Below are 14,274 nucleotides of genomic sequence, written 5' to 3'. Positions count from 1 at the left end.
GAGAGAGAGAGAGAGAGAGAGAGAGAGAGAGAGAGAGAGAGAGTGTGTGTACACGTGCTAATGTCCCAAGTGCAGTTATCTAAGAATGACTTTTAGGAGAACCGGTGTCCCAAAACTATCTCGCCAACATCCGTTTGAAGACGCTCAAGCTAGAGATGGAGGCGAACTCGGAGGTGATATCGGTATAAATGCATGCTCGCGCGCGGCGGAGGTGTGAACGAGATTTTCTACGAGATTAAATGGAAGAGGAATCATCTGCAAAATATGCATCGGGTTTGAGATATGCGTTGCGGCACAGTGTTCGGAGAAAAAAAGATTGTTTGGAATTGGCCGTTCCATTTATTCGACGATCATATCCTTTCATTCCATTATCACGTAATCGACGATGGTGTTTAAAGAGACTATTATATCAAATATAAGTGATTATATATTTTAGTTTCGAATTTTTCAAACAAATATTTCGCGTCAATGAGTTTGACGAGTTTTGACGAGAGATATATTTTAGTTACATAATTTAAATATTATAATAAACAGATTAGAATAGGAATCTGATAGCTGTGTGTATTATTGAGAATAAGATGAAAATCGGATTGACAGGTGTAATTTAACTCCGACTAACTGTGAAATAGAGACTGTAAACTCCGTGACGTATAAATCTTTCTAACGTTGCGCACAGTGCAACGATAAATATTTCGCTCTCACGAGAATCCAAGTGTCGCGTAAAGCAGCAATGCGAAAGTATTCTTCGAGAGTCGCCACATCTTTATTTTCGATCGGCAGACGAAAGGATTATCTGGAAATTGATGGATCACCCGTTAGCGCGGGCGCATCCGCTGGCTGCAAATAGTCGCTTGTGACCGCCAGGGAGGTAGGTCGGGGATCGGAGGGTTGGTAACGCGGACGGGACGAGGTATAAGGTGGGTGCCTTCAGCCACGAAGAAGCGCAGTGAAGCGAACACGTGATAAGGGCCACCCCCGGCGCCGCAGCATCACCGTTTGTTGGAGTGGTGGTACGGTCGTGGGGTAGCCGCAGGGTTGTCGGGGATGGGACCTCGGCTGCGAAATCGAAGGGGCCAGCCTCAATTTATTCCAATATTTAGAGCGAGAATCGAAAGAATTAGCCCTCCGGTCGGACCCAGGTCGTTTTCTACTAGTCGCACTTTTCACCCTTACCGTTTTCTCTCTTTTCCCCTTTCTCGCCACTTTCACCATCTTCTTTTGTCCATCCATCGGACTTTCAACGAGTCGTTTATACCACTGCTTTACCCCTTTCAGGTCAGTGTTCATTGTGAAGTCGTTTGGGGGCGAAGCTCACCACCGCTGCACCGGAGAATACTGGACTTCCAACCTTTACTAGCGTGGTTGGATGTTTTCAAAGTCGCCGAAGGGAATTCTGTGAGTCAAATTGCGGAAAGGAGAGCGAGGACGGACGGAGACGGGCGGAGGGTGAGAGGTAGATACCTCGTGGATATTTCAGGAGGAAATGTTTCTGATGCTATTTGCCGAAGGATCAGTCCACTCGCGCGTGAGTAGCAATTCTTGAGCTCACGCAAACGTCTGATAGTCCATGCATCGATCCTCGATGAAGGAGATCTTTTTACATTCGGTTCCGCGTATCTCAAAACAAACGTTTTACGTAATGGGATTCTTTCACTTTGCCGCTCTCTCTCTTCTTTGATATCTCAGTCAATACTCCAGAGAGAAATATATAATGAACAAAAGAAGAAATATTTTTAAATGTAATAGAGAAGCTAAACTGTCCCCAAGAACATTCCTCAAATTCCTTATTTAGTAGATGTCAGATATTTATTCGCATTATTTGAAATGATATCGTGTGAGAGAGCAAACTTATCGTATTCTTCTTGTCGATCGAATTCCATTATCGCGTAATTCGGTGTTGGAAATTTGAGCGTGAAATAGTATTCGCCCAAGTTATCATCCATGCAGGAAGAGAGTAACGCGCGCGAGCTCCCCGACTGATTTATCCCGAGGAACGACCTTTCGAGGCCGGACCTTGAGATATTCTGTTGCAAAACTTTGCGCGTCCGCGAAATTATTACACCCTGCCGCGAGAAGAACGAAGAAACTTACCGGGGGAAAATTCTTCCGCCGTACGACAAACTCTTTATAAGTAGCGACTTTATAAGTATATACAGCTGCTGAAACGACACTATGTGTCAGTAATCATCAACGATTATATGAATGTCGTGAAGGAAAACAATGCTTTCATTTTGTCGAAAAAGAAAGTATCCCTACAACTATTTGATGGTACAGATGCAATTTATAGATACTGTAGGTATTATTATAGTAACGTATCTATGTTTGCACATGTACGATTAATTTTATATATTCTCTTTCCTTTTGATTCAGTATACGGCAAGATTATTATACTAATATATATAGAATTATATATTGGTTTTTTAAACTTCAAAAGTGACAGAATTAAAAATGATTTTTAAGTTACTACCCTAAATGAGTTCAATAAACATGAACAGGAATGCACCGGATCGTAAAATTACCAGATACCGGATATCAAATATCTGAAAAAAATGTGACACCGGATTTTCGATATCCAGTCAGATATCCGGTAATTATTCCCAAATAATTAATATTCCCAAATTATTAATATTCCCGAATAATTAATAGTCGTATAAATTCCCCAAAATTCTTTAAAAAATGTAGGAGAGCAAGGAAAAGTAAAGCAATTATATAATTGACCAGCTGTGAAACTGAGTTATTTACAATGTAGTTTCAACATTGCTTAATAAGCAAAGTTTATATTAATAAATCTTTCGTGATAAACAATAACATTTTAGTATTTTCCGGTGACAATCCATTTCAATTATCGGTATAAAACCACCATACTGTGCAAAACCATAAATTGTGCAAAAAGTTTAGCTGAAAAAAATAAAATTCTACATTGCAGTATTGTAAACTTTCAATATAAAATTTTAGCCGGATACCGGATATCTGACACATCCCTAAACATGACTATCGATTATAAAGAATAAACAAACTTAACTTTATAAAAAATCAAAATTGCCACAACTAAAAAAAAATTATTAAAAAATTATTACTACTCAAAGGGATCGTTTTTTTTTTAGGATTGTAAAACGGAAATGACGTAAATGACATTTGATCATGTTAAGAATATATTCTTTTAGCTATTTATTAATTAATTAGTCAACTATTTTCTTTCAAATTGAAAAGTAGTTTTTTTCCTCTTATGGGAAATTAATTTTTTGAGTTATGCTATTTCTAAAATAAGGTAGTAGATATTATAATATAATATTGGCTAAAAGTATTAAATATTTATATTTTCGCATTTATCTTTGACTTATATTGTTTATTTATTTATAGGCATTATATATAAGTTGAAAGGGTTTCGTAATAAAGGATATTTTATGATAAATACCATAAATCAATTTTTGTGTGCGTGTGTGAGCTAAAATGTTAAATAATGACTAATAAAGTGTTTAAATATTTTTGATCAAAGCTGTATGCTTACATTAGTACGCAATCTTTCTTTAACGCATATCTTTTTTCACTTTTTCTGCAATTGTGTTTATCACGATAACGATGTACAAGAGTTCTTTCCTGATATTAAATTTTCTTTTAATTAACGACAGAAGATATTATAAGAATATAATCTCGTTAATAACACCAAAATATAATTAAGGAGATTGAAAATCAGATAAAGATATCATCGCGCCCTCTGAACTTCGTCATAGAAGAGACGTTGCACTGACTCAGCATTCGGATGATGTTATAACTCCGAGGTTTAAATTTATCGTCAGCGTCGGAGGAATTTTCTCTGAGCTTATTTTGACAAGCTTTCGTCGAGGTTAATTCCATTCGCGTACTTCCCCTTTCCTCCACCTTCCTGGCATACCACCTCGCCGATTCCATGAAGCTTTTTTGAAAATTACCTCGATTTTACGCGCGCTCTGATTGTGTCATCCGTCGTGAAATCCTTTTATACCTCTTCAAATCTTTGTCAGGAGCTTTCGCGAGGAATTTCTTTTCATGGTCACCGTCGTTTTGCGCAAACCGCCGCCGTTGCCTCGGACCGCTTCGAGGTTTTCCCACGTTATCGTTTAATTCTCTCGGTTTGCCTTTTTTTCCGCCTAATAAACGCCGTCAGCTTCTTGACAGATCTCCAGCAACTAGCGAAGGCACAGCTCAACTTCTTCATCTCCATTCTGCTTTTTAAACTTTCGTAGTTTCCCCGGTGCGGCGTCCCGCGCGTTCAACGTTTTCCGCCCGCGACGAACACTCCCCATTTCAAGGTTGATTATACTTTCAGTGGAGCGTTAGACGACGAGGATTCTTCAAATATGCACAGGAGTGCTCGCTCTATATACTATTTCTTCATTCCGGTAAATCCGTTTCCGAACTAGGGCGGAGGTCCACATTGTAGATTGCAACTGAGGCTTGCGGCAGGAATATATGTATCTTATATCAAGTTTACTAAGTTTAGCGCAAGAAGATGATATCCCACGATAACACCTAACTTTATAAATTTTAACGTAAGAACTCTAATTGTACAGTAAATCGCATAGGATTATCATTTTGATCTATTAAATATATATACAGTTTTTATTTATTAAAGATTGTTGAATACTGAATTATGAAAAATATTGATTTAAAAATTGCATAGGTACAAAAGTAATTATTTTTCGTAATTTTTTGGGTGCTGAATGCGATACTGTTTAGCAAGCTGCTTTATGTATCATATCATAATTTTGAAAATTTGCAATTAAAAAGAACAATATTAATGTATCTTAACTAGGATTGTTAGATATTATAGAAAACTGAGAAAACCGGTAAATTGAAAAATAGTCAGGAAAAACCGAAAAGTCAAGAAATTAAAAAATGGTCAAAGAAAACCGAGAAAAGTCAGGGAATCAAGGAATTTATTAATTTAAAATAAAATTAAATTTATGGCAACAGCAATTTTAAATTTAAACTTTATTTCTTTAAAATTATTTAAACAGACTTTTTTTTAATTGTTTAAAGAAGCAATGTATTTTTTATGATTTTTCAATTTTGCATTATGCGACTTGTAGATAGCCATTAATAAACGTAGTTAAAAAAGAATAATATAATAGCTTGATTTTCGCAAATTGAAGGTGTATGTTAATAACTTTTCACAAATCACTTATAACAAAATTGCAAATATATTATACAAAATATTTGCAATATTCCAGTAATTATACATTTTCTTAAACGCGAACGAATTTATAATGCAAGAGATATTTCAAAATCATATACAGTCAAGATAAAAAATTTCTAATTAAGATGGTAATTAAAATATAATGTTTTACTACGAAGATTAAATTTTAATAAGCAATTAATGTACAAAACAAAAATTTGATGAAACAAATAAATTAAAAGTTAAGGAACCGAAAATTATATCTGACAAGAATAATTCCAGAAGTCACAGAAATAGATGAAAAGATAAATATTCTCCTTTTAAAAGTATAAGATTGAAGTTTTTTATGTTAAAAATGCTTTAGGACGATATAAAAGTTTTATTTCATTGTTTATTAATTTTTTAATGTATATACTTTTCATTTCTAATCAATAAAAAATTTTAATATTTTTTTCTTTATTTTTATATTCAATTCTTCAGGCTTCAGTGAAAAAAAAGTCAAGGAAAACTGTTTCTATTTTATTAACAACATTAATATATTAGAACTATATATTTTATGTCAATATATGTAAAAATAAAATATAAATTATCTCATAAATTATTGATTTTTTGATATCATTATCTTAATACTTTTATATATAGAATAATTAAAGGAATCATATTGTGCAAAAAAATGATATAATTCCATTTAAAAAAATAAAAATGACTTCATATCTTTTTGACGTCTTCACCTAGAAAAAAACATGACCAAAATACCTCCCCTTCTAAACCATGCAACTTTTTCTGAAACATTTTTTTATATCTTCCATATTTTTCAAAATATTTGCCTGGGGAAATTAAAATGGGATAGATCCAGCTTCGACCGTTATAATAAATCATTTATTATTCATTATAATAAATTTTATAATAATGATAAATATATTTTCAATCATAATTGATATAACAAATTCCTTTTAAGAACCGTAAGTCCTTGGGAATCCTAAAGTCGTCTGTATTACCTAATAGATTAAACCATATAATTTTTGTATAACAATTACTGTTTTCCTCTATTACTGATTTGAAAATTCTTTTCTAGGATTGAGGTATACGCATTAATACATGTCTGTGAGGTGAAATCTATGCTGAGAACGACAAAAGATTTCCAACTTGAGATCTTCTTTTCCATTTCTCAGTCCAATATGGCGCTCCAGAGCTGTTACGTCGTAACATTTGCTTTATATAAAAAAGCTGTGCAATCTGTACTTACAAAGTAGTAGTCCACAGACTAGTAGTTTGCACGAAGGAACAACGTGGAATTATTAAAATTGGACTTAGACATCTAATTAAAACGTTATTGTTATACGAAAATTTATGTGTATATGTGCGTGAGATATTGATATAGTATAATAGTATGCAGTGATGTGTCAATGACATGTAAATTGTCTATGTGTACGTGCTATTTAAATATGATTAGTCGTCTTTAGGATTCCCTTAACATACTTAATTTTAATTGCAATGAAACTTTTCCAACACATACATCACGTCAAAATGTACTAAAATTCGCTAAAATAGGTTTTTTTTGTTTTAACTTTACAAAAATATCAAAATTATGACGTGATAGAGCAATGTAATAAACGGGATTGTCTATGCAAGGATGCTTTTCAGTGTTCAGACCAGAAAATTACGGGAAACCATTACGCTTCGTTTTTGTGTGGTAAAAAATAATCATTTTTTTGTCAAACGTTAAAACAGACGAAAGAAAATGTAAAATTGTTTTTGCAAAGTAGACTTGGAAAAGATACAAAAAAATGCTTAAGTCTGTTTTACTCGCATCTGCTTTCACGACTACATTTAACTAAAGCGTGGTAAATATTTATTTCTTTAATTATTTTGAGAAGTGTGTCGAGTCTCATCGGCGCGGCGCGGCGATTGCGGTTGTGTAATTTTCAACGCTACGTCTGTATAATACGGTATCGTTGAGAAAGTTCGCGGGTGAAACCGAGAGAACGATCCGCGTTCTAGACGTCGCACTTGTCGCCGACCACTTGGTAACGTTACCTGCGGTTTCCCAGGCAACGCAAATTATAAGTTCTGCCCTTGAGGTAGGCGAACGACTCAATTTGCTTGTTCGACACCGCGCTCAAATCTAGTTGCGCTCACACGTGACCGCGTTCTCGCATTCTTGCTTGCGTGCGTTAATAACTCGCGGATTTAAACGCGTCGCCGTCCGAGAAGTAGCGACGAAAAAGAGCGCGGGAGGCTTCGATATCCGTAAATTATATGCATAAGTTCGTTAGAAAAGCTTAAACTCACGGCAAAAAGCCGTCGAGGAACGAATCCCTAAACTCGTTTGAAAAAAAGCTTACGTTAAAAGCATAGTTGGCCGAGTATGATCCACTTCGCGCGACGTCACTTTTTCGCGGAAATTTAATATAATTCCAAGCTGTTTAATTGATCCCGACGACGGAATCTGAAAAATCGAATTAAAGCGCACGTCAAATAAATAATCCTTTTGCTACTGTTCGACGAGCCAGTATAATCGTCACTTTGCCGTAATTGCTTCTCATTCGTCCGTTTCAAAGCCTATTTTAATACAATCCATGTACTATTGTCGAACTGAATTGCGCTGCAAACGTTTTTGACGTGTACTTTGATTTGTTCCGATATCACTGCGTACCTCCGATTTAATTGGCACCGCGCGATTTAATTAACGTCCGACTGTCGTGTCGTCAATCACTTAATTTATTACGATCAAGCCTTGATGTTCTTGGATATTACGACGGATTAAATGGGAACATGCTCGTAATACCTCTACACGATCTCTACGCGAAGATCGTAAGCTGGTTCAGCAACTGCACTTTCATATGGTAATATTTGCATTCGAATTAGGAGGAAGTGCCGTTCGCATTAGGTTAATTGCTACTCCACGTCGCAAATAATTACGCTAGTATCAAAGTGTTAAATGACCAGCAGCATATGCAATACTTGGTATACGTTAAGAATGGGAGTTAGTATTCCCTTTATCGTGCGCCCTCTCGTAAATTCTTAAACCGTCGCGTCGCGTTGCGTCGCGTCGCGTCGTGTCGGAAATAACAATATCCTGAACGAATAGAAATTACGGTCGATAAAAGTAACTTCATCGAAGAGATCCGTTTAAGAATTTAACTTTAACATTTAACAGAATTATGGACAATACTATAATAAAACAAGATGTAATAGTGTTCTATTAGAGTATTCGATAATTGCTAAATTCCATAATTGATGTATTTTTCAACGGTCCTTCGGAAAACAATATCAACAGTTTGATTTTCCGCTTTTGATTCATATGGATTATGGACTTATTATTATTTCCATAAATCGACGAGTAAACGCGTGCAAACGGACGTTTTCGCCCGCGAAACATCAGCGCGGTGCGTCAAATCCACGAATAATACATATGTATATCCGGCGTGCATGTCAATTCGTTGATTTGTACGCCGACAAGGCCCACTCGCGCTCTCGTCGATGCGAGACTTTTCTCTCCGATCGCACTGAATCGCCATGTCCACGGCGATCGATTCCTAATCCCCGTCACGTTGCCGACGTGTCTACGCAGTTTCCGTCGTGTGTTCACACACCTTCGACTTCGACGCCGTCAGCTGCTCGAAATTGGCGGGAGTAACGGCCAGTTTCCGTGGCACGAAATCTCGCATTACGTTTATACGGCGCTGCGCGGCGTATATTGCGCGCGCCCGCGTAATAATTCGTAACGCGAGCCTCGCGAGACGATGAATATTGCGCGAGTCGTCGTCATGTAGCCGACGAGAGAATGTCCACAGACAATGTAATTCCATCCCAGTACGGGAAAGTGGAGAAGGAATAGAAAGAGAAGAGGAGAAGGAGAAGGAAGAAGAGAAGGAAGAAGATGAGGCGGAGAAGCAGGACGAGGAGGAGGCGGAGCGTTGCTGGAGAGTACGGTTAAGTATATTACAGAAATTGCCGCGGGTGACTGGTCCATTTGTAAATGAGATTGAGTCACCGGTTACGGCAGTCCCTCGTCGTCGGAATATGTACTTGCTAACGGAGAGCCCGCGGCTTACGTGAAACCTGAGGAGAGAATAAGAGCTGTATGTAACCGTTGCTATAAATGAGTCCGCTCTGTAACGAGTAAAAATTAGATTTACCTTTAAGATAAGGGGGGGGGGGGGATGAGCAGGAGACAGAGGGTGAAGAGGAATGGAATGCACCGAATGGGATTTGTCCGCCTGTTCGTCGGAAATATCGCTCTTATACGAATAAACGTATTTTGTTGGGGACAATTATTGAACTTCCCACTATCACAGTTTACTAGAGTTCTTTAGCAAAATATAGAACGATAAATATTATCGGGGAAAATGAGAGAATTGCGAACACGAAAAGCACGAACGCTATTGTTGGAATATATTAGAATAGTGTTAACCTCTCATTTCTTCCATCCAGTGATAGTCCAATACGTGCTTATTGTTAGGGGAGACCGGGGCTATAATTAACACTTTTTGAAGAAGCAACTGTAATTTCGAATCCAGATGTTATTTGGATATATTGCTTTTTGTAAGTGGTAGTATGATCATTTAGTTAATATGCGAGCAAGAATTTTTTTTTAAATCATAGGTTTTCGATAAAACGCTATTTCTGAAAAAAGTGTCATATTAATTGTTTCCCTACATTTGGGGCAAGAATAAACAGTCCAGAGGTAGCTTCCCGGTAAAAAATTGTTCATGCATGAATATATATAAATATGTATAATATATATGTCCATACATGTTCATACATCCTTTTTTTATATAAAATTACTTTTTAGTATTATTCTTGAGGCTTTCACGGGTGTTTCCTATATGACAATCTTGTGTTTCGCGGGTTTTCTCCGTGTTCAAATCCATTCTTGGAATGCCAACGTTTCGTGAACCTTGCAGTCCACTTCATCAGGGCGAGGAGCAGCCTGATTTGAACACGGAGAAAACCCGCGAAACACAAGATTGTCATACTTTTTAGTATAATAGAAATAATAATAGTAATGTGAAAACATAAAAAATAATTAAAGAGATAATTTTCACATTGTTTGTTTTAGAAAAAAACAAGTTTTGGAAAAATATAAAAAAATTGCTTATACATAATCATACATAAATAATTTTTTTACATTCTTTCGAACTTGATTCTTTCTAAAAATAGTGCGAAAATTACCTTTATAATTATTTTTTATGTTTTCACATTACTATTATTATTTCTAATACACTAAAAAGTAATTTTACGATAGAAAGAAGGATGTATGGACATATTTCATATATAATTATACATATTTATGAATATTTATGCATGTTTATGTATGTTTATACATATTTATATATATTCATGCATGAAAAATTTTTTACCAGGTTTTAACATACGAGACATATATTAACATTATGTTTCTTTTATTTTACAGAAGTTTTTATTTATTTGAGATTAATTAAATAATGTGATTATATATAAAACAATTATTTGTTTATAATAAGAACAAGAAAGATCATGGCACATCGATTATTCATTAAATACATATAGCTAGTAACATTATATTATTACTATTTAAGAATAGAAAAATTATAACATAATGTTCTTATTATATTAACCAATTTTTGATTTAATGAACTTATTCCTTAATCAATCACGGCTACTCATCATCGTCAGAATGATAATTAACACAAATAAATGAGGTAGCGTTACCTTTTACGCATTTCACGTGAGCCCATTGTTTACACAATACACATTATTGCAACCACTCCTCGCCAGGAGTCCATCTTCATAGACTTCATCACACATAATGCAAAACCACTCTTCTTGATCATTTTCATTAAAAACTTTCCTCTGTACATTTTTAAAACTAATCGCGGGATAAGTATTAACAGTGTTATAACTTGCTCCCGAAATCTGTTAATTATATGTCCCATTCCAATATTTTATAAAATTAATTAAATTTATCGAAAATTAGTAAAATAAGATTCAAAATAACGTAGAGAACTGAAAACAAATTAATATAATATCGGAATCATATGAAACAAATTAAAGGGAAAAATGACGATAAATTTAGACAATCAAAATTTAAACATATATACCTTTAATTTTAGATTACCTGACTACAATTCAGCGCACACGTACCACTCCTGGTACGTCCAGCGGAACAATGCATGTCCTTGGCTCTAGTGCAGAATATTATCTAGATATAGAACAAAGAAAGTACGGAATGGAACATCTAAAATAGATAGTATTTTCAAAAATTGAACGTTAATATTTACCCCTGTTAATTATAGCCTCGGTTTCCCCTACTATGACATGTGATCTGAAAACACACATGCCGTTTAAAATAATATTATTGCATATTTTCAACGTGTTTCATCTTTGAGAGAGAGAGAGCGAGAAAGAGAGAGAGAGAGAGAGAGAGAGAGGAGGGAGAGAGAGAAAGAGATTGAGAGATTAGGGAATTGTGAATATCTCAGAAAAAAGTTAAATATAGTTGATAATTATTTATCAATTATAGAAATCTTTATTCAAAGGATATTGGCTTTGAATTACAATAATTAATATGTATATATTATTAATATATATAAATAGAATTTTAAACATAAAATGAAACCGATTTGAATATTGTCCTGCGTGGGAGTAGGTAATTTCGAACGGTAAGTCTTGTTTTTTATTAAAATTATAATTTATATTGATAAAATATGAATGTTAATTATTGTAATAATGTTAATATTAATCTTAATATTGTAGTTTAAAGCTAAATAACTGGAATATCTTTCGAATAGAGGACGAAGACTTCTAATTATTTATTGATTGATAAATAATTTATCTACGTCTTTATTTACGTTTTTTTTTTAGCTGTTTTTTCTTAAATGTTTGCAATTCCTGCACTCTCCCTTCAAATATATTTCAAACGTAAACTGAAAACTATGCACGATTCAACTCGTTTTCAAGAAACCTCGCGAGAACTCTTCTTATCAAGCATCAAAGAGATAGATCAGAGTCGGACAGTTGCATTTAGCATTGAATTTGCGTCACGAACGGACTGTACATCCTTGCATTTTTAATTTCTTTAAAAGATTTCCTCGAATGCAAGAGAGCTTTTCCCATTGAAGTTAATATAAATCCAAATGATAGGAACGCCCCGCGCGCATCATGGACGCTCGCATTGTGCGATTTCTGTTGTGTGTGAGAAACGCAGTATCTCTCGGATCATACTGATGGATGGAGTGCAATCTTCTCGGCCAGGGTTCTCACAGAAATAAGACCACTTTCCCCTCCGTTATCGTGCGAGTCACGCGATCGTCGTTTTCACTTTTTTTTTTCTCTCCTTTACTTTTTATAAACATCCATTTCTCTACGTGGTCAACGAGCGGCTTGAAGCCAACATTTTCCGTTACTTTCAGCATCGAGCCACGAGTTAATTAGTCCTCCGGCCTTGTTTTCTACCCCATTCTCCTCGCGCGCATTTTTATGAACTAGGTCTGTTTATACGAGTAGTCGTTAACCAACACGTAAAGTCACCCCGAGACGCATGGAATTTTGGTGCGTCGCGGGGTTGTAACAAAACTGACTGTTAAAAAAGTAAATAAAAATGTTACTCGCTCTATTATCAAAATAATCGTTTTAAATTATTTATAAAATACGGTATGAAAGTAGTAAAAGGATTTTCTGTTAAGGACCATACGATCCTATAAATCTCTAATTTTAAACGCGTATACAGTTCATTCGCGCTGTAGAAGGATAGTTCCTTCGTATCAAATTGTAGTGATGCTGCACGCGTCGGGATCGCAATCGTCGGGATAATGGGAAATATAAAAAAGGAAAAAAGGAGAAATAAGAACCGCGCCGGGGAAGAAAGCGATTCTCACGGAATAATATTTCTTAGGAGCGAGAAGTGTTGCAAGGGTGATATCCTGATCTGAACGTAACTATACCCCTAGGGAAGCGAGAAATGAAATTCCTAGCTATCTTGGTACGTGGTCAAAAATAAAGTGAGACTCTTTACCCGGTCGGCCACGTGTAATGAGGCGAAAGAGGCGGAGAACTTTCGTGGAATACCGAATAGAAAGCAGGAAGGACTCCAATCTTATCGTTTACCATGTATGATAGGCCGATGCACGAATATATACGGTTAGAAATTTTTCATAAATATTCACATAAGGTTAAATTTTTAGATACTCACACAAAGAAAAATATCCTGCTATCGTTAAGAAAAGTGATCACTCAATTTATTTTCTTTTTTTTAAGTAACGGTTATTTTAAAGAAAGAATTTTTTAAGATGTATGCATTTTTTTAAAAACTCATTAATTTTGTATTGAAAATAAGAATTTCTTTTCTCTTTTGAAGAATATTATAAAATTTATCGAAGAAGCGACTTTATATAATTAGCAAATCAAATATATTTTAATTTAATAATCTTGATTGAAGTATTAAATTTGTTAAGGTAGACCGGGGGATTCAGAATATATTTTAAATAAATTTGATGGTTATGATGAACTTATAAAGATATTTACGGATATATTTATAAACTTTTAAAGTATTCGAAACAAGTAATTATTATTTGTGTACAATATATATATCTTTATGTGTATGAAATAGTATCAAAATCGAAATAATTGAAAATTTTAAGAGGCTTACATGATTAATCCACCGTCTGCAATTATATTCCGTCCGTCCAACTTAATTTTTTTTTACTAGGCTTTCAAAAAATTTGAAAAAATTTATGATTACTTTTCAATATCCCTATTACATTATCAAATAGTTTTTCAACAAGGGAGAATCAAGCTCGGTTCTCCTATTCCGAAGAAGAGTGAAATTTTGTTTGTTCCAAAATAGACTCAGATTACAGACAAAGTTAATATTTCTTATTATTGAATATTAATATTTATAGTTGTTATCATTATTAAATATTCAAGAATATTTCAGTCTTTAGAATATAGTATTATCATATATTGCCACTTACATTATTTGAGACAAATTACAAAGTAATATTTGACCCGTGTATAATTTACAAGGGCAACTTATAATTTAATAATTTGCGACACAAACTCCGATACAAACTCCAGTCGATCGCGAAAATCGAGAGAGATGCAACCTTACGAAGAGTCCTCCCTGCGCGCTCATT

The sequence above is a fragment of the Trachymyrmex cornetzi genome, unplaced genomic scaffold (assembly GCF_001594075.2).
Source record: "Trachymyrmex cornetzi isolate Tcor2-1 unplaced genomic scaffold, Tcor1.1 scaffold218, whole genome shotgun sequence".
NCBI classification, from domain to species: Eukaryota; Metazoa; Arthropoda; class Insecta; order Hymenoptera; family Formicidae; genus Trachymyrmex; species Trachymyrmex cornetzi.
The sequence above is the reverse complement of the archived record's forward strand: the minus strand, read 5'-3'. Positions refer to the sequence as shown.